This window comes from Helicoverpa armigera, chromosome 21 (genome assembly GCF_030705265.1).
Source record: "Helicoverpa armigera isolate CAAS_96S chromosome 21, ASM3070526v1, whole genome shotgun sequence".
Classification (NCBI taxonomy): Eukaryota; Metazoa; Arthropoda; class Insecta; order Lepidoptera; family Noctuidae; genus Helicoverpa; species Helicoverpa armigera.
Window position 1 is genome coordinate 4,418,095 of NC_087140.1, and position 21,997 is coordinate 4,440,091.

The following is a 21,997-nucleotide window of genomic DNA, read 5'->3' on the forward strand; positions in this document are numbered from 1 at the left end:
GCAAACGGTGCAACACTGATATTTCAATTGTGATTTTTCACTGTCAGGCACGTAACCGTTTTCGTCGTAATTTTTTGCAAACGTTATTTTTTACTCAAAATCTACTCTCAATTTCTAGGCTCAAAAATATACTACTTAAAACAGTTAATTTACACAGAGACAAATAATACATTTATAGAGTATTTCAGTATGTAAACGTTGACTTCAATCTAACCTGGCTTCAATACGAAACAGTCAAGTCGTATCATTTTAAAGTCATGAATTGAATCAAGCCGGTTCAAAAGATAACCATATCATAGCGGCCCTAAGTCGATCAGATAGCATAATATGAACAAAGATCACAATATTAAAACCGCAAACAAAATAGTCAAGTTACACAAAATTCCAACCAACATGGCGTTCAAAAACAAAAACAAGCAAACAATACCCGTTTACACTCGACAAAAACCGCACAAATTTTCCACACCTTTTGATAACAAACAAAAAGGAGTAAAAAAAAAAACAAAAATTACTTACATTCAAAACGGGGACATGATGCATAAAACTGGCGTTCACAATAGTGCTCTGACGCATCGTAGTACAATGTGAAGTCCTAGTTTTTATTAAATGCAAACTAGTCAAGTGGGGATTGTTCCACTCAGTTTTGATGGGATTTGTTTTGCTTAGTTTTGTTTTTACTGTTGATGCAAGTCCGTTATCGATAGTAACTGGGACTTGGTTTTTCTCTCATATGAGTGTCACTAACGATCACTCTCAATATTCTGTCTAGTCTATCTGATGATTTGCATACTAGAGATGGAATTAACATTGGTCTCATAAAAGCATTGTAAACAAAAGAACAGGGTACCAGCCGTAAGTCTATAATGATAAACTGTAGGAGTACTAAAAATGAATTTATTTTTGAGCCGACTAAAATATTTGTGTGCTGCAAATATATGATGAACACAGAACCTGAACACCCAAACGCAAACCATAGCTCAAACAACAAAGATGAACTTCCCAAAATTCCCTCATAAATCACCAAATGAATAGTTTAAACATCCAAAACCAACAGTGGAAGTTTCTAGAACAATTTTCACCCAAGTTTGCGCAATAAAAGCGTTGAATTAAGTGAATAATAGTTCTCTAGGGCCGCCATAGCATATTGTCATGCGCTCAGCGTTATGCAAGGAATGTCCTACATATTCTTTGAATAACTCATAACGCTTTATTGAAGTCTCCATGTTTGGTATTAATAAAAACTGGGCCTTTAGGTCGAATTGTAGAAGCTGGAGTGGGGTTTTATGAATATTATGTTGAAGTTCAAGCTTTATTGCTGTTCAATTCGGAATTTAATTACGGTATCAATTACTTGGGGATGGTAGAACTTTTTGAATTTGCCACGGCTATATTAGTACTATTATCTATTGCCCAGGCATAGCCGATGTGGGCAATAAGTCTGCAAAGTTGAATTGGGATTGGGCGGGTCACATCTGCCAAATGCACCCGGACAAGTGGGCCAACATTACCACAAAATGAATCCCTGACTATGGAAGGCAAAAACTAAGAAAGCGTTTGCATATTAGAGATAAAATTTCGACATTATCCCCATACAAGTAATATCAAATTCCTATCTCCAGTAAGCAAAAAATAGATAGATAGAATATGGGGAACGGCGGTAAAGTTTATTCATTAATTTGTATTGGTTTCATCAATTAGCTTGGCAACACGTGTATCAATTTCATCTGTATCAGTTTCATGTATTATGTACGGTAGATTAATTAGATAATGGATGAGACTACACAAATGTTTAAAAACATGTAGTTGATTTTTATGTATTTATTACTAGCTTTTACACGAGGTTTCACGCGCTTCCCGAGGAAATTACTTACAGTACCCGGATAACAAGTAAAATATGTACTTGTTCGAACTCTAAACTAAGCTTGCTGATTTATATTTCATATAAATCGGTTCAGTAGTTGGGCTTGAAAGCTGGACAGACGGTCAGAGCTACTTTCGCATGTATAATATTAGTAAGAATAAACTCCAATGTTAGTTCCTTATATAAGTAATAATACATTAACTAGCACTCCACTTGTCGTCTTCTTTAAGTAACGAACAAGTATTGACGTACAGACTGATGTCGTTTATGAATGCATCAAAGTACATGAAGGTATAGTATTTTTGCAATATGATGAACTCCCTTGCTTTGCTCTAACTTTTTTTTGCTGCCATTCTATTGCCTAAAACATCTCTCTAAATGATTTTCAAATAAAGATTCCAAATATAAAAATGAAGATGATTACTTATAAAGACATCGAAGTAAAATCAAGAAATGAGTCGCAATCGTAAATATGATTTGATTTCATCGAAGCGTAAAGTAAGCAAAAATTATTCGCGATCACATTAAACAAAGTTATAAGCTCAAGAGATTCGAGCATCATATTTTCAGTATTTATATATAAACGTTAAAGCCTTAATATTAATATTAATTATGAATACAATTTTCACATTTTGCGAGTATTTGATATACAGCAGATAGCATAAAGTCTGAAAAAGGAGGAGGCTACCATTAATTATCCGGGTTCGTTTCCACTGGTCGGAAATGGTGATGTGGAATCGCAGGACAAACAGTCATGTAGGTAGACAATTCTACAGCGATTCTTTACGTGAGAACAGATTTCATAGAAGTTAGAACAACAAGAGATATGCTTTACCGCCAACCGCGGCGGAACGCGGTTCCGCGTGAATTACCATACCACGTATAGTAAACATCAAAGTTTATTTGCCAAACAAAGCTTCCATAGTTGATATCGTTTACCGAACTGCGCACAAAATACATATAAATATTACGCTCAAACAAATACACGAGGCAGAATAAATGTTATAATTTGATATTGTGAGTCTGTGTGTGTGTGTGTGGATTAACTACGGTTCCTTGTTTGTAGAAACAAAACGTGATATGATGAATTAGTTCGTATAGTCTGATGAAGTAAATAAAGATATAAATATTTTAACAACTATACCTATGTGATTGTTAATTATGATTAACTTGTCAAGTACAAAAACTGTAGTCAGTAAAACGTTACGGTTTTTTATAGCCCCGCCCTGGCTTTGTACGGGCTAAGATTTTACTTCTCAATCCTTTCTCATGAGTCTTTGAAGGGGTAACCGAGATGCAAAGCTGTTCCGTAGTTTTGAGTTTAAAGATAAGTCTTGGACCATAACTAAAATATCTTTCTTTCTTTATACCTTCAATACATTCAAGGATAAAACTTATAGGATTTTTGAATCGTCTCTATAACGTTTATTGGCACTTGAGACACTAGTTTACAGTGTAGAAGTTACGAAAGAAACTGTTCCGGTATGCCATATTTGGTCGTCATTTACTGCATGATGTGTCATATTTATTTAGCAATCAAAACAACAGTAAAAACTCCAGACACAACACCAGCCGTCTATAATAATAACGATTATGCTAAGCGTTTTTTAATATCTAAAATTATTTCGCCCGACCTTTGCAACTCTAGACAGATTGCGTGCTTCTAAAACTTCCTATAATACAATTATACTTGGACTATCAAAACACTAACATATTATAACTCTAGCTACACTATATTGCTTTGACGATTTGTTGATCCTGCGTTTTGAAGGAAATTCAACCTAGAAGATGAAACTGTCGATCATGATCATCTATGGGCCTGATCAATCTATCGGGACTAAAACCGTTTAAAACCAAATTCTATAAAGTATTTCAGCTTCATCACAACGAAATCGTAAACAAACAAAATCAGATTCCTTAACGTAAAAAATAGTTACAATCATCAAAACTAGCATTACGCTAGCAATAAAATACTTACAAAACCCGGTTCTCGAGTGACGTCACAACGTCTACCAATCATCGTAACCTACCCCACGGCAATAAAAACAATTTTATAGTCGTCTTCGATATAAAGAAACTTCATCTTGAGAGATATGAAAAAACATTGTATTAGCTTATTATAATATCGAGAACGAGATATGAGAAGAACTTATAACAAAACAAGGTGCTCCCTGTGGTTCCACACACGTTCTGAAGAACTACTCTCCACACCCGGATTAAAAGGAGGACAAAGCCTCCTTTAAGGCTCTAAATTAGGTTTAAATCAGTTCATTAGATTTGGCGTGAAAACCAAAAAGACAGACAAAGAGACATAGGTAGTTAAATTCACATTCATAATATTAGTAAGGATTGAAAGGAAGCTAAAAGACTGTTAGGGGTTATAGAGCAAAACTTGTTCTATGAAAACTTGTTTTTTTCAATGTAGTCTTCTAGATCTTTGAAGAAAGTTCTTATAAAAACAAAATCTCTACAAACCTTTCAAAATTAACATTCAGAAATCACCTCGTTACCAAGTTATCAATGTGGCTAAGATTAGTAATAGGAAGGACTAATGTATGAGCAATAAGCAGCAGTAACTCATGTTATCGACAGTCATAGAAATATTCGTGGAATAGTAAACCGGTCATTGTGCCAAGCCGACTAATATACCTAGGTAATCGGATTTAACAAAAAAAAAATATCATGGAAAACTATAACTCTTTACGAATTTGCTGCTCAGTTTTGAATAAACAAAACATTTTTATAAACAAAACATTGTATTCTCAATACCTACCATCCATCAAAATCCGTCCAGACTCTTAATCAAAAACTAACATTATTTTCTTATTTCAAATATAAGTAAAGATTTGTGGTTTTAGGACACTCAGTTGGATAACAAAGATAGAAATCAGCTAGTCAAAACATAGCTTTTAAAACCACATCAAAAAAGGGACGTAGACAAACCACAGATTGTAGATAAAGTTATAAAAACTATAAAACAAAATACGGGCGTAATCTGCGCCATTCAGGGCCGTAGTCATTGAGTGCTCGTTACGGTCACAATTGTGAATGGACACGATATGATCTTACGTAATGCAATACGCTAGGGATCTGATTCAAATTGTTACTTGTTAGCATAGTATTTCCTACAATTCAGTGAACAGAGAATTCTTATTATGTACAGGTATAAGAAGGATTATTGTCGTAGTTGTATCTATAACAGAAATGTATAATGCAGATCTTGTATTGATGATGTTTAGTGTTTGCTAAATGTACACGGATTTCAGCATCAATATTTCTGGAGTAAAATTTCGAATCTTCTAAGTCTATTATAATATTGTAGTGATAAGCAACTTACCATAAATGAGTTAAAGAATGTTTAGCGTCTAAGACCTATCATCTAAGATTGTCTCCGTCTACAACTAGAACCATTGAAAGAATCAAAAACATAAATATGGTTTCAAATCAAGCACAGACCATTCATCATGACTCATCAAAGTCATCAACAAAGTCGTGGAAGCTAGAATTTTCTGTTTTTACCAAAATTCTAAGGCATTAAAAGGTCAGTGAGGTCACAGAATCGAAGATAAAACTTAATCATCCTCCTGCCCTTATCCCAATTTTATTTGGGGTCGGCGCAGCATGTTTTCTTCTTCCATACGCTTCTATCTGCCGTCATCTCACAAGTAACATTCTTTCTTACCATATCTACTTTCACACAATCCATCCATCGTTTCTTTGGTCTTCCTCTTCCACTATATCCGTCCACGTTCATACTCATTACCTTCCTCACAACATGACTCTCATTCCTCCGCATCACATGCCCATACCACGACAGCCGGTTTCCACGCAGTTTTTCTGATACCGGCGCTACTTTTAAACTTCCTCTTATATACTCATTCCTCACTCTATCCATTCGCGTAACTCCACACATACCTCGTAACATTCTCATCTCTGCCGCATGCAATTGTCTTTCATTCGTCGCTTTATTACGGGACAAATTACGGGACGGTTGTCGGTTTAAATTAATTAATAGTTAGTTTTAGCTGATTGCATTTTTCCATTCTTTTAGCTGAACAGATTAATACTGGAACAACGTTGGTTATTTCAATTAATTTCGGTGAGCTGACGATAAAAATGTTAGCAATAAATTGTTGTTTGGCTAGTTGAAATTTTGGCAATTTTCATCAAGCTCGTTTTTGTAAATAGTTGGGATTTTTGCCTTTTTTGTTGTCTGTGTACAATCATTTTAGTGGAAATATGAATAATGCGTTATAGATAATCTTAATGGAATAGTATTCAATTAAAATTATTATTGAACTCAACCAATATGCAAATGGAAACTTTATGATAATAATTTTGATACCAACTAGTAGATTTAAATGGACACTGATGTAATATTTTTACTGGAATATGTAAACGTTTTTATAAAAAGCGGGAAAAGCCAACTGTATAAGAAAACACACAAAAGAATTAGGTTGACACAAAAGTTTATTAAAAGCAGTATGAAAACGGACACGTTTGTGTCATATTTTAGTAAAATCTAGCAGATGTAGGTGTAGCAGATGTAGGTGACAATTTTATTAGTTCGTAAAACATTCAGTACTGCAGATAGCATTGTCATGCAACTTTAGACCTTACCACATTGACTTAAGATTCATATTCCTTTGCCAAGTAAAATGTGAGATGAAATTAATATTGATCCCTGAACCGCAAAAAATACTCCAGTAAATAATATCTTTCTTTATTAATCCCAACTCAAATATTAAACAAACTTTGTATTAACAATGGAATTAATAAAGTCCCAAACTTGTTTTGCCAGATTGTACTGGCAACATTTTGTCAAGCACTCGAGTGAACAAATCAAATCAATCAAAGTTTATTTTAACAGTAGAAAATCTAGAGCTCGGACAAAGTCTGTAATCTTTACAACATTAAGGCTCAGTATCCAAATAATTTTTAGGTACTTTTTCTTGTTTATTTTACACCAGTGACTTCTGTAGATTTAGACTTATCTAACCGTTCTACTTGTAGTTTAATTGATTTCATTAGGTACTATTCTTATAGGGAATCCAAGACATAAATATTAAATAACTAAATGGTGAAAAACATCGTAATTAAACCGAAACTTGAGTTAGCGTGGTGATTAGCCAGTCGTTCTGTTTTGAGACCTGTGCTTAACAGTGGTATAATTAAAAGTTAAGCATATGTATGTTGTTCATTAAAGAAAGAATTATATCCCAGCTATAATATGGAAATTAGTGCAGCCATTTAGTGTACCAACATCACAAACAAACAAACTCAAGCATTTATAATATTAGTGAGAATAATTACACAATATTCACGTTACCCCCGTCACTATGACAGCTCATAAGACGTGAATCCTACGTGTCTGCTTGACATAGTGGATCATTGATATTATTACGTGTCCAAGTGGTAGCAATATTGGGGCACAAATTGTGCCCCAATATTTCGCTTGATATTATGTCCTTTGACTGTCAGATGTCCTGTATCTTCAAAGATAATATTTCTTAGACAAATTCTAAGGTCTACTTTCCCCTTTACCCATTGAAAATCTTTTGACTAACTTTTAAATGTATGTCAACATTATCTTCTAAATTAATTCGGTCCAAATGCATGGTGTTAGAGTAAAAACAAAAATAGCTATCAATAACATTATGGATATGACGTATTGACATTATGAAACAATATCTCTAGTCTCTCTATTTATAAACGAAAGAAAATATAAGAAAACTAGCTGGTGCCCGCGACTTCGTCTGCGCAGGTTTAGTATTTCGAACAATATGTTTACAAATTGTAGCCTATGTGTTATTCTGATGTATAAGCTATATTATTGTAAAGTTTCATTAAAATCCATTCAGTAGTTTTTGCGTGAAAGAGTAACAAACATCCATACATCCATACATACAAACTTTCGCGTTTATAATATTAGTAGGATGTATCTTTCGTTATCCTCATAAAACATAACAAAACTGAAGCTTCTAAACGGAAATCACTTGATATGGATTTTTCCGGCGAATTTACTACATTAAAACCCGGAAAAAGTGATCGAAAAATGCTTGGAGACGGTAAATCTCTTAGTAATTTAATGGGGCTTTTACGATTTAATGGGTGTAAAGGAATAATTTTATGTATCAGCTGTTTCCATACCCGTGTTAACTTGAAGCCGTGACAGATTTAACGGTAGTCACGTTATAGACCCTTTATCTCCGAAGATGACGAAGGTTGGGATGCTGCGATCCTAACTAATATAATTGTACATATTATAAATGTAAAATTATGTCAGCCTGTTTTAACTTGAGTCACAAGTTCTTCCATTTTACAAAGTAAAAAATAGTGTAGAGTATTTAGATTTTTGCTGTACCTAATAAAAAAACTCAAAAACTTAACTACAATTATCAAATGACTTGCTAAAAGAATTTAACCATCAACTTTACGACAAGAAGATTATACCACAAAATTCAAACAGCGACAATTGCTAAAAAAAGAAACAAACATGAACGACTTATTCGAAGAACAACAACAATACCAGATTAAATTATTCCAGTATATTTATTTTGGTACCAAAGAGTCAAAGCAAAACAGTAAAACAATATTTAAGAAAACACGTGAAAGAAATCACAAAACCTACATGTAAAAGGCGATGCTCAACAAAAAAACTTGACACCAACTGAAATAAAATGTTCCACTCGAGTTGACGTAATGACAAAAATTGTTAGACAATGTTTGCTGGGGCGTGGTGCAAGTCAGAAGAGAGCTTCTTCTTTAGACGTCGAAACATTGGGTTGAAGCAAAAACCTATTTCTTAACTATTGTTACTTCTATCATCAGTCTTCCTTGTTGGTCTACTTTGTAGCATATACATATACCGCTGTGCATGAGGTTCGGTTTCGATTCCCAATTGGGCCAAAATGTTCAATGGTTTTAAGAAACTTTCACAACGCAGCCCGGAGCCTGGAAGTTGTTGATTGATACACCTATGCCTCGCCTCGGCATGTTGGTCATGTGCCTGATCTCTCTTAGATTAATTACCATTTCATTGGACTGGGGTGAGGGGATAAGGTTAATAATCATTATTATTATTCTGAAATAAAAGATCATACATCACGCCATTGAGCATCTATAACAAAGAAGCGATGCACCCATAAAGCACTTCTGACAATTATGATAGCAATAAAACGTGCTCATTTGAATTTCAAATCATTTCCGACAGGATTAATTGCATTTAAATACGTTTGTGTTTCATTAATATTTAATAGATTATCAGCTGTCGGACCTTTAATATTTAATGGTGCAACATAATATATTCCAGTTTTAATTAGCTAAATAAATGTTGTGATAATGTTTCAAACACCATTGTTAACAAACAATACATGATGCCTATTAGATTTAAGCTTCTAATTAGGACTCTGATTGGAGTTTGTTTTGACAAGTTTGATTCAATTGTTTGAATATAGATTTGTCTATACATAAATTCATAGTCAGAATGTGTACCTATTCTCTCACCACATATTGCTTTTCGTAAGATTGCGTGTTTTGATGTAATTCAAACTATTCAACCTTTGATCTTGATCGTGCACCACGTGCAAAAAAACGTTTTCCTCAATCTGTTATAATCTAGTAAGAGAAAATTTAAATTGCTTACTAGGTACAGCATCTTTGTCACGTGGTACATCAGGTTGCTGCTAGTCAATTTCTTTAGTATCATTTGTACAACATGTTTTATACTTAACGTTCTTATGTTAATTTTTAGTTACTACAAAAAAGGCTCATACATTTTGCATATTTGCAATCTCAATACTACAGGATTTTAAGACGAATTCTTGAGTAAAACTTTCAATGCATTATGTGATTTTATCATTTTTGACACATATTGGAAAGTTTCACTGACACATCTTTCTTTCTCTTTTAACTGATTTGTTTCCACTTATTTTTAGACATGGCCAGAATCTCTTAACTTGAACCACAAACGTTAAAATTATTTATCACCATGGCTGTCAGTGGCAAGTCTCAGACACATTGTGTACCAGTGAGCGGCAGACTTTTGTCTCCGGACATTGTCATGGGACCAATGGGGTTTTCTTACGCCGTCATTGTCAAACGTGTTCGGTAAGCACTCCATGATTTCCTGAATTTTTGGGCATTTTTTGGAATTCAAGTTTAGATTGTCGAGGCGGACTTTTGACTTATACTTTTAGCAAATGACTCCTGGTAAGAAGCTAATGATAGTGACTTTGAAATTCATAACGAACGTAACATTTTAAAGGTAAATGGGAATTGAAAAACAGGAAATAAAAAGTGAAAAGATCATGATGATGATGAATATTATTTTAGACAACTTGTAATACACACAATCATTATGATTTCAAAGTGCAGTGATGACTCATTATTATTTAGGAATGCCACTCCTACCTTTTTTAATAAATATAAATAACTTTATTATTTGAAATACTCTGACGTTGATCTAAAAAAAGACTATTAAAATGTAATAAAAACTACGTCAGATTCGATTTTTGTAGTTATGTCTATGACGCAGCTAATCTGATATTAGTTATTACTGTATTGGTGATTTTTTGTATTTTGTAAGGTCAATCCAGTTAATCCAGCATTTTTTGTTGATAGAAATCAATCATCACCTTATTTTAAAGTTGTCAAAAGTCTGACAACAAAATCGTTTAAGTTTTTTTTTATATTTTAATGAACCCATTATAAGTGCATAATTCGAGTTGACTATTTCATCAGTTGCAGCTGGTATATTACATTTTCAATTCTATTTAAGTCCACTTAAGACTTAGTTTCGGACTAGCAAGGTCTTCGGTGACCTTTGTCATGCATGTCACGTTCACCTGCCTTTGAGGATTATTGCTAACTTTGTGTCCATTATAACATAATCTAAGATGATTTGTTCTATCTATGCCTTTGATTTTATAGTCTTTAGTGTTTGTCATGAATGTAAGCATACTTAATATAATTAAGGTCACTTTACTCAATAATTAGGTCTAACTCTAGTCTTTCGTAAAACATTCATTTATTTATAAAATTATGTTCATTCATATCCTTACATTAACGCACATTCTCAGAATCACCCCGTGAATCACCCCGTGTTGATGGTATCAAATTTCAAATTATTATACCTACCGTTCCCAAATCTGACTTTCCATAACTTACTAAGATCCTCAACAAAGCCATAACTGACATAATATTGACGACAGAACATCGCTATTATTTGCCTACAGATACGTACGACAAAATTTATTGGCTACTTCTACGCTAATGACAAATGCCGCAGCTGAAATTACGTGCTGAATTTCAGCCAGAATAATGAGAGTCCCGACATCGCTTGCCTGGCTTTCATAGGCTGTTCATCTGATCATACCGTGAACATTTTGACTTGATAAACGTATGGCTCTTATAACATGGTTTGTAAACTGAGTTCATGTATTAATTATGTCTGGTTTGTGATCAAAGAATTTTGTCTGTAGGCTGTCTGTGGATGGTTAAGGGTTCATAAATAATACATATCGAAAAATGTGTTTATCTCATGCAATGGCTAACTTGCAAACGAATGAATCTATGTCAGCTTTTAGTCTATATGTCATAATGTTTGAACGTCAAAATGTCTTATTCCTTAAATTAATTTTATACCTTTCCGCTTATTGTCAGTATACCTAGAGACAAAGCCGATCTATTTATTTTTGAAGTGCCTATAATTACGTTTATATTGAAGGCCTCCAAACTAGACGGAACAAACGGAACAAAACTGCTTTGCGGCAGAAATTAGTATGGTAATAGTAATGTTTTCTACATCGATAATCCAACTGAGGTTTATGGTAAATTCCATAACTATCGATTAATTTGTTCATTCATGATTCATCAAAAAAACTTTACACGTGCTTTCCGGGTCATTATTAACCAGATTTAAAATTAACAAATTATGTTGAGTCTTCGAGTTTTTTGTTTCATACTCATTTTCGTTTAATTAATGGTCGTGTTGAAATAAACCAACATTATGAGGTTTTTTGCTAAAAAATAATATTTGGTTTTATAATTGGTTTCAGAAACGACAAGTTTTCATCATAATTTGATGTAGGTATTTTTTATACGTTTCCGCAATTAAGAAAATAGAATGGTGGTGCAGTGTGAGTATCGCACTAGTTGACACAATAACACAAAATCTTTTATTTATGTCTAATGACACACATGAACGCCCACAGTTCGTCAATACGTAAAATTATGTATGTATTTATAGTAGATCTATTAAGTTTAAAGTTCGACTTTATAAAATCACTTTGACGCGTAATGCCGCTGTATAATTTTGAGCTCCACTCGGCATCATCTATGTACCTGAGTCCTGCACTGTTCTCGTATTATACCTTCCTATAAAGCGACATTTCATGACTAAGTTACTTCTTCACTCTCAAAAAGCAGAACCGATTTTGATATTTTTTTTAAGGCTACATTTTATTAATCTGAATCTGAATAAACAAAAGTAGGTCTGTCTCCTGATTGTCATTTCTTTTTCAAATGTTTGAAACATACAAAAACAAACAGTATACCAATTCTTCAAAAAAATATGGCCATCGTAGTGCTATAGAAATGTAAATGACTACATCATATTAGTTACCGTATCGAAAGAGGCAGGCAGCCGAATATCGACCTTCACAAACAGTTAAAAACAATAGTAATGCAAATTTTTACAAGACTACTAAATACCGTGTAGTTTTAACTTGACAACTGTATTAGTTAACTTAGAAAAGACGTTTAAATAAATCGGAGGCTGCATCTTTGGGATGGCGAGATGATTATGATCATTAGTTTAAATAACGAGGAATGTACAGTTAGGTTAGTGTCAAAAAAACTCTTATTGTAACCAAATAAGTTAGGTATTGTCCATAATTGAGTATTTATGTATATGTCAAAACACTATTCCTGAAGCTTGTAACTACTGAATGAATTTTGGTAACTCTAACAGAAATGTGGACTAGTATTTATGTCTATGTCAAAACACTATTTCTAAAGCTTGATGAACTATACTGAATGAATTTTGGTGGAACTTGCTAGAAATGTAGCTTATTTAACAGGATATCACATAGGCTACTTTTTCTAAAGCGGGTGAAACCGCGGGTGGAACTTTGCTCTAAAATAATATTATAAAGATAAGATTACAATGTTGCCATGGTTACCCCGGAATTCTTGTTAATACCAACATTCCATATTTATTTATAACCTTACCAATAATTCACACACAAACTGGTTTTGATAACATTTAAAAGATAATTAATATTATAAACTACTAATTCAGTGAGAGTGTAAAAATGTTTTTACCTAAACCATGGACAAGGCATTAACTTAGTATAAATTAAGTTGAAAATATTCAGTTGCTCTTGGTTGGTCCTTGGCAAGACTGGCAGACTTTCTGGCTTCTGACCACCCTGTTAAAGATGTTTAGATGATTTTCGGAACCCACAAATGAAGCCTTCTGAAACGCGGAAGAACTGGTAATGACATAGATTGTCACCCATCCATGGACCAACCGTGGCAAGCGTTACTTTACTTTATAAACTATTGAATCGTACGGCTGTTACTTAGCCACGAGATATAAGAAAATATGGAAGTACTTATTATATTCCAAGAATGATCACTCCAATGATTAATCGAAGCGACAAGAGTTATTTAAACAGCCATCTCAAATGTATATTAAATGCTAATTATACCCATATATGTAATTGTAATGCTTTTATCAATTAGTCATGTCATTGTTTACCTTTTATTAAAACGTCTTATATAGATGCGCAAGAGTGCAGTTATTCTGTGACAGTTGAGTTTAGTACATTCCTACACTGCTCTTATTTTCCTTTCAAACTTATACAACAATAAAAATCGTGTAAAATGTCATTTGCGTGTACCTACCCTTCAAATATGTTGCTATCGATCTAATAGAAAAATAGTCTCTATAATATAATTGGTATTAGGTCTACTTTGGTTTGCCACCTAGTAGTATATATCTTTTTATTGTAAACTAAATTTTACTGTGATTGCAATAGGGTATATTTTTCGTTGGCTCTGTTAAACGATTGCTGGGAAAGATACGCAACGCTTACATAGGCGATGACAACCGACAATTTATTAGCATTTATTTAAATGGCTTTTAAAGTTGTATATATTTGTTTGTTTACCTATATTTTATTCAATAATATATTATAGTGCATACAATGTAAAAAGTATGCCACTGGCCACGGAATAACTACTTTTATATAAGGTGCTTTATTATTAACTGCCAGGACTTAAATAGAGGGTAGTATTGCGTTTATAGATTACAATAGTAAATATAAATTATTGATTATTTGTCATATTTTTTTTTCATACAAAAGAAAATACATATAAATTTGACTTATTTTATTAGTTTAAAACCATCCAGTAGAGTTGCACGTTGCCACTCGTGCAGAACAGATAGAAAGAGATAGCAGTTGTTTTTATTGAACTTGTTTACTGTCTCAAATTGAATTGACTGTTCCGGGGAACGAAATTTCTTCACTATTGTAATCTATAAACGCAATACTACCCCCCATTCAAGTCCTGGCAGGTAATAATAAAGCACCTTATATATCATTCGGTTTTCTGTGAAAGATCGCACATAGATAAAACAGGTAAATTGTGTCACTCTTTGTAACTATTTCCAGCAAAATGTAATTTTCGTGATAAACAAAGGTTTCAGAAATATTCTATCATAGCTCACCCTAATTCATTCGTTTTGATAAAACGTCAAGATACCACAGATACTTAGTTTTGTCAAACAAAAGAAAATCAACCTATTTCAATACAAACAAAGAAAGTGCAAATTCTTCTATTCGAACAGAGTACTTTAATTTTCTCAATTAATATAAATCTTGGACAATCTCGACATTGACCAATAAATTGTATTAATTACCAATGAATTTAAGTGGTTGATAAGACAACTAACTATGAAGCCAAAGGGAATGTGATTAAACTGGTCAGCTTCATTCCTAAGACATTATGCGATCATGGAGTGATTAAATGCATACTAGCCAGTCATCATTATTTATTAAATGCAAAATTTTCTATTTAGCTTCTGATCTCGTATCTTATAATATTCTTACTCTATATGAATGTCAACTTTGTGTTCTATAGCCACATGGAAACCACTGTTATGGGTATTTTTAAAAATGTTTTTCCCAAGGGACAGGGCGAACATGTGATCACGTAATTCTTCCAGCGGTTTACCTACGCCCCGTGGGAACTACTCTACACATCCCGATAAGAAGTAGCCTATATACCGCATGCATGATTCCATGAAGTTTTTTCATGCTCTTCTCAGGTCTAATACTGACAAGTATTAGACTTGTACCTGATTCAACTGACAGAGGAAAATATATTGTACCTACAAAGCTCAACCAACTCAAAATCATTGCTCACTCGATATTCCTTTGAGCTAAAACATCTTAATTAACACAATTTAAGCAACGTTTGCGGACTATTCAAAACATAATACCCCAATTAACTTTACCTTCTAAGATCTCTCATCTATAGAGTTCGCCATCTCTTTTACACATCAGAACTCCCCTACTATCTATCTTTGTCTATTCTCTATTGATTTAATACCACGGAGTAAGGAAAGATGAGTGGAGGTACCATAATGCAGGTAGGTCAGGCGCCTTTTTCTGGATCAAATGCTTACGGTGGGCATGACCAAAACGATCAGTTACGAGGGTACTAACGAGGCGATCAGTACTTTGAGACATCTCAACGATTTTTGGTATTACGAAAAATGGTCGGGTTGAAAGAAGGCATATGTAAGCAGACCCGCATTTTAGCACGCTATTTTCTTAGGCGATTTTTCGTTATGGCATCTCCTCTAGTCATTTTGTTCTCCATGTTTAATACTATATACCGATAGAGATAGTACATCGACGATAATGAATGAATGGTAACTGACGCGAGTATCGATAACGTTTGAGAGTAAAGTGTTTTGTGTGGCGGTATCGATTTTATCCCGAATCATTCGAGTTGTCAAAGTATTGATATGCTAGTCAGACTTGACTATAGATTTTGCCTAGTTCAGGTACTTATAGGTTTGTATAAAAGGGTTAGCAAATAGAACTGTGTTAAAATAATTATTAGGTATAAATATGGCCTTATTTTTGTAATTAAGCAATCACTATGTAGCATGAATATACTCATAACCTATTTATGTTTCAAATAAAAATAAAAGTCATAATTTGTTACTTTGTCACGTATATTTGTGTAGACGTCCATAATGCTAGAAAATATTTCAAGTTACAATTCTATAACTTCAGTAAGAACGTCGTTGCCTCAAAAAATCGTGAATCGTTACACAAAGAACATCGCATTCTGTGTCTTTTATTTAATACTAGCTTTCCGCCCGCGGCTTCGCCTGCGTGGAATTCGGTTATATTGCGGTATAAATCACAACTATAAGAAAACTTCTCATTCCCACGGAAAAATCTAAGAAGCGCGATGTAACGCTGGATACGATTAGTTGTTAAACCAAAACTGAATGGTACACTATATTATACGTTTTCCCTTGTGGAGCAACTATAAACCTAAACTAAACTAAAATCCCAAACTAAACTATAACAATCTAAACCACGAACAAAACTAAACTAACCTAACCTATCGAAAAAACAATAACTACTTCAGATATCTACCTAGAAAAAAAGCACTAAACTAACTAAACCTAACTATTATACAGCTACTGCTTTAAACCTAAATCTATAAAATACACAATTGTCATCCCTCGGGAATTCCTCATTTTCGAGGATTCATTATCGTATCATTTAGCTTCTAAATTTATATGTTTATATTCGTTTGCAATATATTACCTTGTTTTAAACGACACACAGCGCCATCTACAATCCATCCATCAAGCAAACAACATTTTTGTTTTCCCACGGGAATATCTATTTTTTTCGGGATAAAAAGTACCCTATTATTTAATCCGGACTTCTAACTTTACGTCTGCAAAATTTCAAAGCAATCGGTTCAGTAGTTACGGCGTGAAAGCGGAACAAACAAACAAACAAACAAACAAACTCACTTTCCGATTTATAATATTAGTAAGGATCCTTTTCAATCCTAAATCTCCTTCGTACCTGCGGGAACGTTTCTCCTTTCTCCGCTCACCTGGACGCAGGTGAGCGGAGGTCCTGCAGGACGCATGTCCTGCAGGACTCATCTCAAATCCTTACTTAAAATCCCTTCCCACTCCACTGATTTCTACTCCTACTCCTTCACCGTGCACGCTGTACGGTTATGGAACAATTTGCCGCCTGAGCTGAGGAGCTGCCAAACTGTTGCTTTATTTAAACGGAAGTTGAAGGAACATTATTTGTCCTTATCATCATAGACGCATATAGTATTTAGTGTATTTATATATATATATATATATTTTATATATATATTACATATGTATTTAGGTTAATGTTAGTATTTATTTTTAGTTATAGCTTCTTTCTTTTTTACACACTATCTGCATCTCTTCTTATTCTAACTCTCCCATAACGGGCCAGCTGGAAGAAATTTCTCTTGAAATAAGCTGTGCCTATGTACTATATGTTCTATCTTTCTTCTTTTCTGTATTCTGTGTGTGTATCTGTGTACATGAACTATTAAATAAATAAATAAATAAATAAAGAAATGGCTCGTAACATTTTAATAGATATTCATTTGTTTTGTTGTCGATAAGAATTTTAGTCAACAGTACATTTAGTAGCACGTTTTTTGAAGACATTTTAACCATGCTTTTTCATTGTTAAATGACTTGCATTTTTTTCAACTTTCTTGACAAGATATTTCACTTGAAAAATTAGCAAGAATTTGCCTATATTTACAGAAAACAGACTTTTCTTTCAAATGTTTTAGATATACATATGATCTTTCTACATTGTAGATGAAGACATTAACCTAGCCTTACCAAATCAAGTTAAAACACAGATTAGGATGAAATTTAAAACAGAAATGGTAAAACGAGATATTATCTAAATAAATTCGGGCAAACTTCATTTAGTCGAGATAAAATTTGAAAGATAAATTCTCAAATAAGGCCGGAGATTACGTTACTCTTTGTTTTGGAAATTTTTAACGTCTAATAAACTTTTTGTGGCCTGTATATAGAAGAATCGCAGGAAATAATTTATGGCTTACAATTTTGGGTCTAGAGTAGAAAAAAATATTGTACTTTTTTAGCCAAGAAGAAAATAGTGACTTCATTTGCACCTAGATTAGTGGGTATGTTCGTTCATTTAAATTCAGTAATATCGACAATGATCGTTCCATTAATCTTAAGATATACCCAACTGGTCCTGTAATTGGATAATATTCCTACTTCATATAATTCTAATTACCGTAATCACATTTAATGTGTTTTCTATGTTACTGAGAATTCAAAAATAATTATTTTGTTTTTTTTGGTATAACGATATGATACAGACTATAATTTAAACAGATGTAAGATAGAAAGAAAGCGCACTTAATGGGTTAAAGTGGCTCTGTTCTCATTCAATCACCCATACCAAACTAAATCAAATATGGCTTCTCATTAAATTAACGTACAAATCAATTATATCGTTACTGAATAATTAATAGCAGTCTGCTAATTCATAATACAAATTAATCAAGCTACTTTAACTCAAAGGCGTATCAATATAATCGATTAGTTTCACCAATCGCTCTAATTAATACATAATACTCTCGATACAATATCGATACCAATAATAATCGTATCGATAAAGATCTGAATCATCAAAGTCCGAGTTTTGTACAAATAAATAAATATGTCGACGTTCGATTCAAGTTTATTGACTATAAATCTTATCTCTATTTAAATAGAGTGTTATTTTAGTTACGATAATTTGGGTGGGTATTTAAAAGGTGATGATGTATTGGACGAAGCTGGTTGTATAGAGTACCTATCTGGCAAATATGTTTAAGAAGGTGCGTTAAATTGTCAGATGCCAGAAAGTCTGAGTAATAACGAGTATTGTAAAATAATCTGTCGGCGTCCGGCTACTGGAGTGAGCAGCAGGTCACATGACCAGTCGCTCCATACAAAACCATAATCAGCTGCATCAAATTATAATGGAAGCCGACCACGACTAGTTGGGAATAGGCTAGGCACATGATGAAATGAGTTTCTTATTCATATTTAAAGGTGGTGAGAATAGCAATTATATTATTTTATTTACTTGGTGCTACGTTTAAAGAGGCTAATAAAAAAATTATAAAACTGAAAAAACGTACCTAATTGTTCATTCCATTGTTTATTAACATTGTTTTATAGTATCAAATAAAGCGCAGTGAAATCAAACAAAGTTAGATTTGCAAACGAGCAAATGTACCAACAAACAAATTAAAATAATTGTTCGCTACACAATGAATATACCAAAAAAAACTACATTTTCAATTATTTGATAACAGAACGATTCGGTAAGGATTCAGCAATTCAGAGTATTGCAATACCTTGAATACTATACCTATATACATATAATGTCTAACGTCCTATTTTCATCATCTGCTTAAACTTGGTCTAACTTGAATATCTTCCTGGATTTAATGTATTATGAAATTACTGTCCATAACCTAATGGAGTGAAACAGAAGATTGCGAATGCAGTAAATATTCTATAATATAGTCACACTTTTATATTGTAATAAAAATATGCTATGCTTAGAAATAAAGCTTTCTAGATTTTTAGAACTTGATAGCCCTATTCTTGTAATTTAATTAAAGTTACTATCTTCTTGGTCATAAATTCAAAATTATGTAACATTGTCTAGGCTCCAAAAGATACTCAGACCTTTAATTAGATTAACTTTTTATTTTTCTTCGAGAGATTCAGAATTGATGATCCTAATTTCTTAAAATAAATTATTTAAGTGATACATTAGTTACATATTTCTACTCCCTGTCTCTTATTTGCACATTAATCATAATTCAGTATATAAGTAAGTTACGAACCTTTAACAAAATTATGTAAAAAAAAACAATTAATAGTACCTTTGGTTTTCAAAATCCTTGCCCTTTAGATGAATCTGTAACAAAAAAAAAAACAAATTAATTAATTTATAAAATTTTATATTCAACCACATTATTACATCACCATTTAAAATAGATGACCACATTAAAATTGGGTTAAAATATCATACGCGTTACTAACCGATTATCTTTTAGGCTTACGATTATATTATTATTGGAATAGTCGAACTGAAAATGCGTTTATCATTTTTATAGGTCATTTTAACGATCTTTCGTCTGGCTTGTGGTTGGAGATGGTAGGTCAATGGTTTCGAAACAACCCAAAATGAAGGACGAGACAATGTTATGATCTGTTACTGTGTACATTTTTCACGATATGAAAATTTCGATACGGTATTATGATCAGAAGACACTTGAAGAGTTTAGAATAGTCGTATCACCAGTGTTTTATTCAAGTGCCGTTCTAAGTAGTTCGGGAACTATTTTGTAGAGGTAGGTATATCTCGAGTACTCTAACTTTGCTTAAAAACAGAAGCCAGAAAGTTCAAGAAAGGACTACACGGTCATTTGCTAATATAACAACTGATTCCTAGTCTTATAACTTATTTTACGATCCTATCCGGGTCATCATTTAATTAACGTAATCGACGTGATCCTACCATGGCCATCAATGAATAGACCTAATCAATGCCCTTTCAGAACAAATTGTGGCTATTGCCAATATATTTGCTTTGTTGAAGCACAAGCCAGAGCATACCAAAATGGTGGATATGTGGCAGTCATCTTGATGAAGTTGCTTTTTGATTGAATGACTCGCACCTTCATTGAATGACTTTATTGACCAATCCGATTGCTATTGATTTGAGATTGGAAAACTAAAAGAATCGTTGATAGGGTAATTATTGAAGGATCGAGCAAAAAATATTTCAAATAGTTCTTATTTACAAACGAATGAACCAATTAATATTTACTTTTTAAAAGAAATTAATGACGCAAAAAGGCCTAAAATGTTCTACCAAAAATTTACATTTATAGCTAAATCGTGGCTATTAAAACCCTAACGTTCAAATAATAAATGGTATCCGTATAGGTATTCAGAAAATACGAAGTACACGTACGTTTTATATATTTTCATTCGCTTAAGTGGCCGGCAATCTAGCTGAACAGGTTAATTAAAAAAAATGTTTGCCCATTATTGCCCGTTTGAAAAGGCTTTTATTTCTTTAGGTATAAAATATTAGGTACTTAGATTTCATTTTAATAATATGTGTGGTTATTGTTTATGTCGTTCGTGTATTATTCTTTTGTTTCGTTTTCTCGTGTGTGTATACTGTACCTATTATCAATTGTTTTTTTTTTAACACAATATTGTGACATTGGTTGATTTAGTCATGACGATTTGATAAAGAAGTTTACCAGGACCAGTAAAAAGACAAACTGATTGGAATGTGACATAAATTAATTAGCAGAACTACTGATTATATATATATCCTATCATCACATGAAAAAGTTCCTTAAAAAATACAACAAAAGAAAAAATCTAAAAAGTATACAGGGTGATCACAACCATTCACAACTCAGAGTAGATAAAACCGAAGCCCCATTCAACTATCTTGCAAAAAAACGAACCTACATATAACAAAATCCAATTCGAGATCGGGTCCAAATCTCGGAGACTAGCCCATATCTATTTGCCGAAAGATTCTATTGATTCGCGGAACCCTACCTAATAAAGTTAGGGATGCAGCACCCGGAAAAATTGCGAGAAAAAGTGGAACTTTCAAATGGATAACATCGATGAGACTTTGGATTCAGTTATCAAAATCCTTTCTAGGTGGATCTGTGGCCAAAATGTTGATAGCGATGATTTGATGATTTACGTCATAATGATAATGGATCTTAGTTTTAATGATTTAGTGAATAAATTTAGTGAATGATTTAGTGAAAGAAATCCTATGAAAAGTTTAATCAGATTACATAGAAATTAATCAAACGTTGGTCACGTTTATAACATATCTCAAAAAAAAATTAATTGAAAAGGATTCTTTCTATGAAATGTGCATAGATTTAATCTATTTATAGAGGACCCATGGGACCCAATAACCTTTTAGTTCGACCTTTTTG

General features: G+C 33.0%; 1 protein-coding gene across 2 annotated transcripts in view; it reads right to left on the reverse strand.

Annotated features, from left to right (window-relative positions):
• LOC110374293 (octopamine receptor beta-2R) overlaps window positions 1-21,997 on the reverse strand; it is a 151,935-nt gene that overhangs the window by 109,069 nt on the left and 20,869 nt on the right. For both annotated transcript variants that reach the window (XM_064040164.1, XM_064040163.1), the window contains exon 2: window positions 19,895-19,929. The gene's annotated coding sequence lies outside the window, so the exon portion shown is untranslated. The remainder of the gene's footprint in view (window positions 1-19,894; window positions 19,930-21,997) is intronic.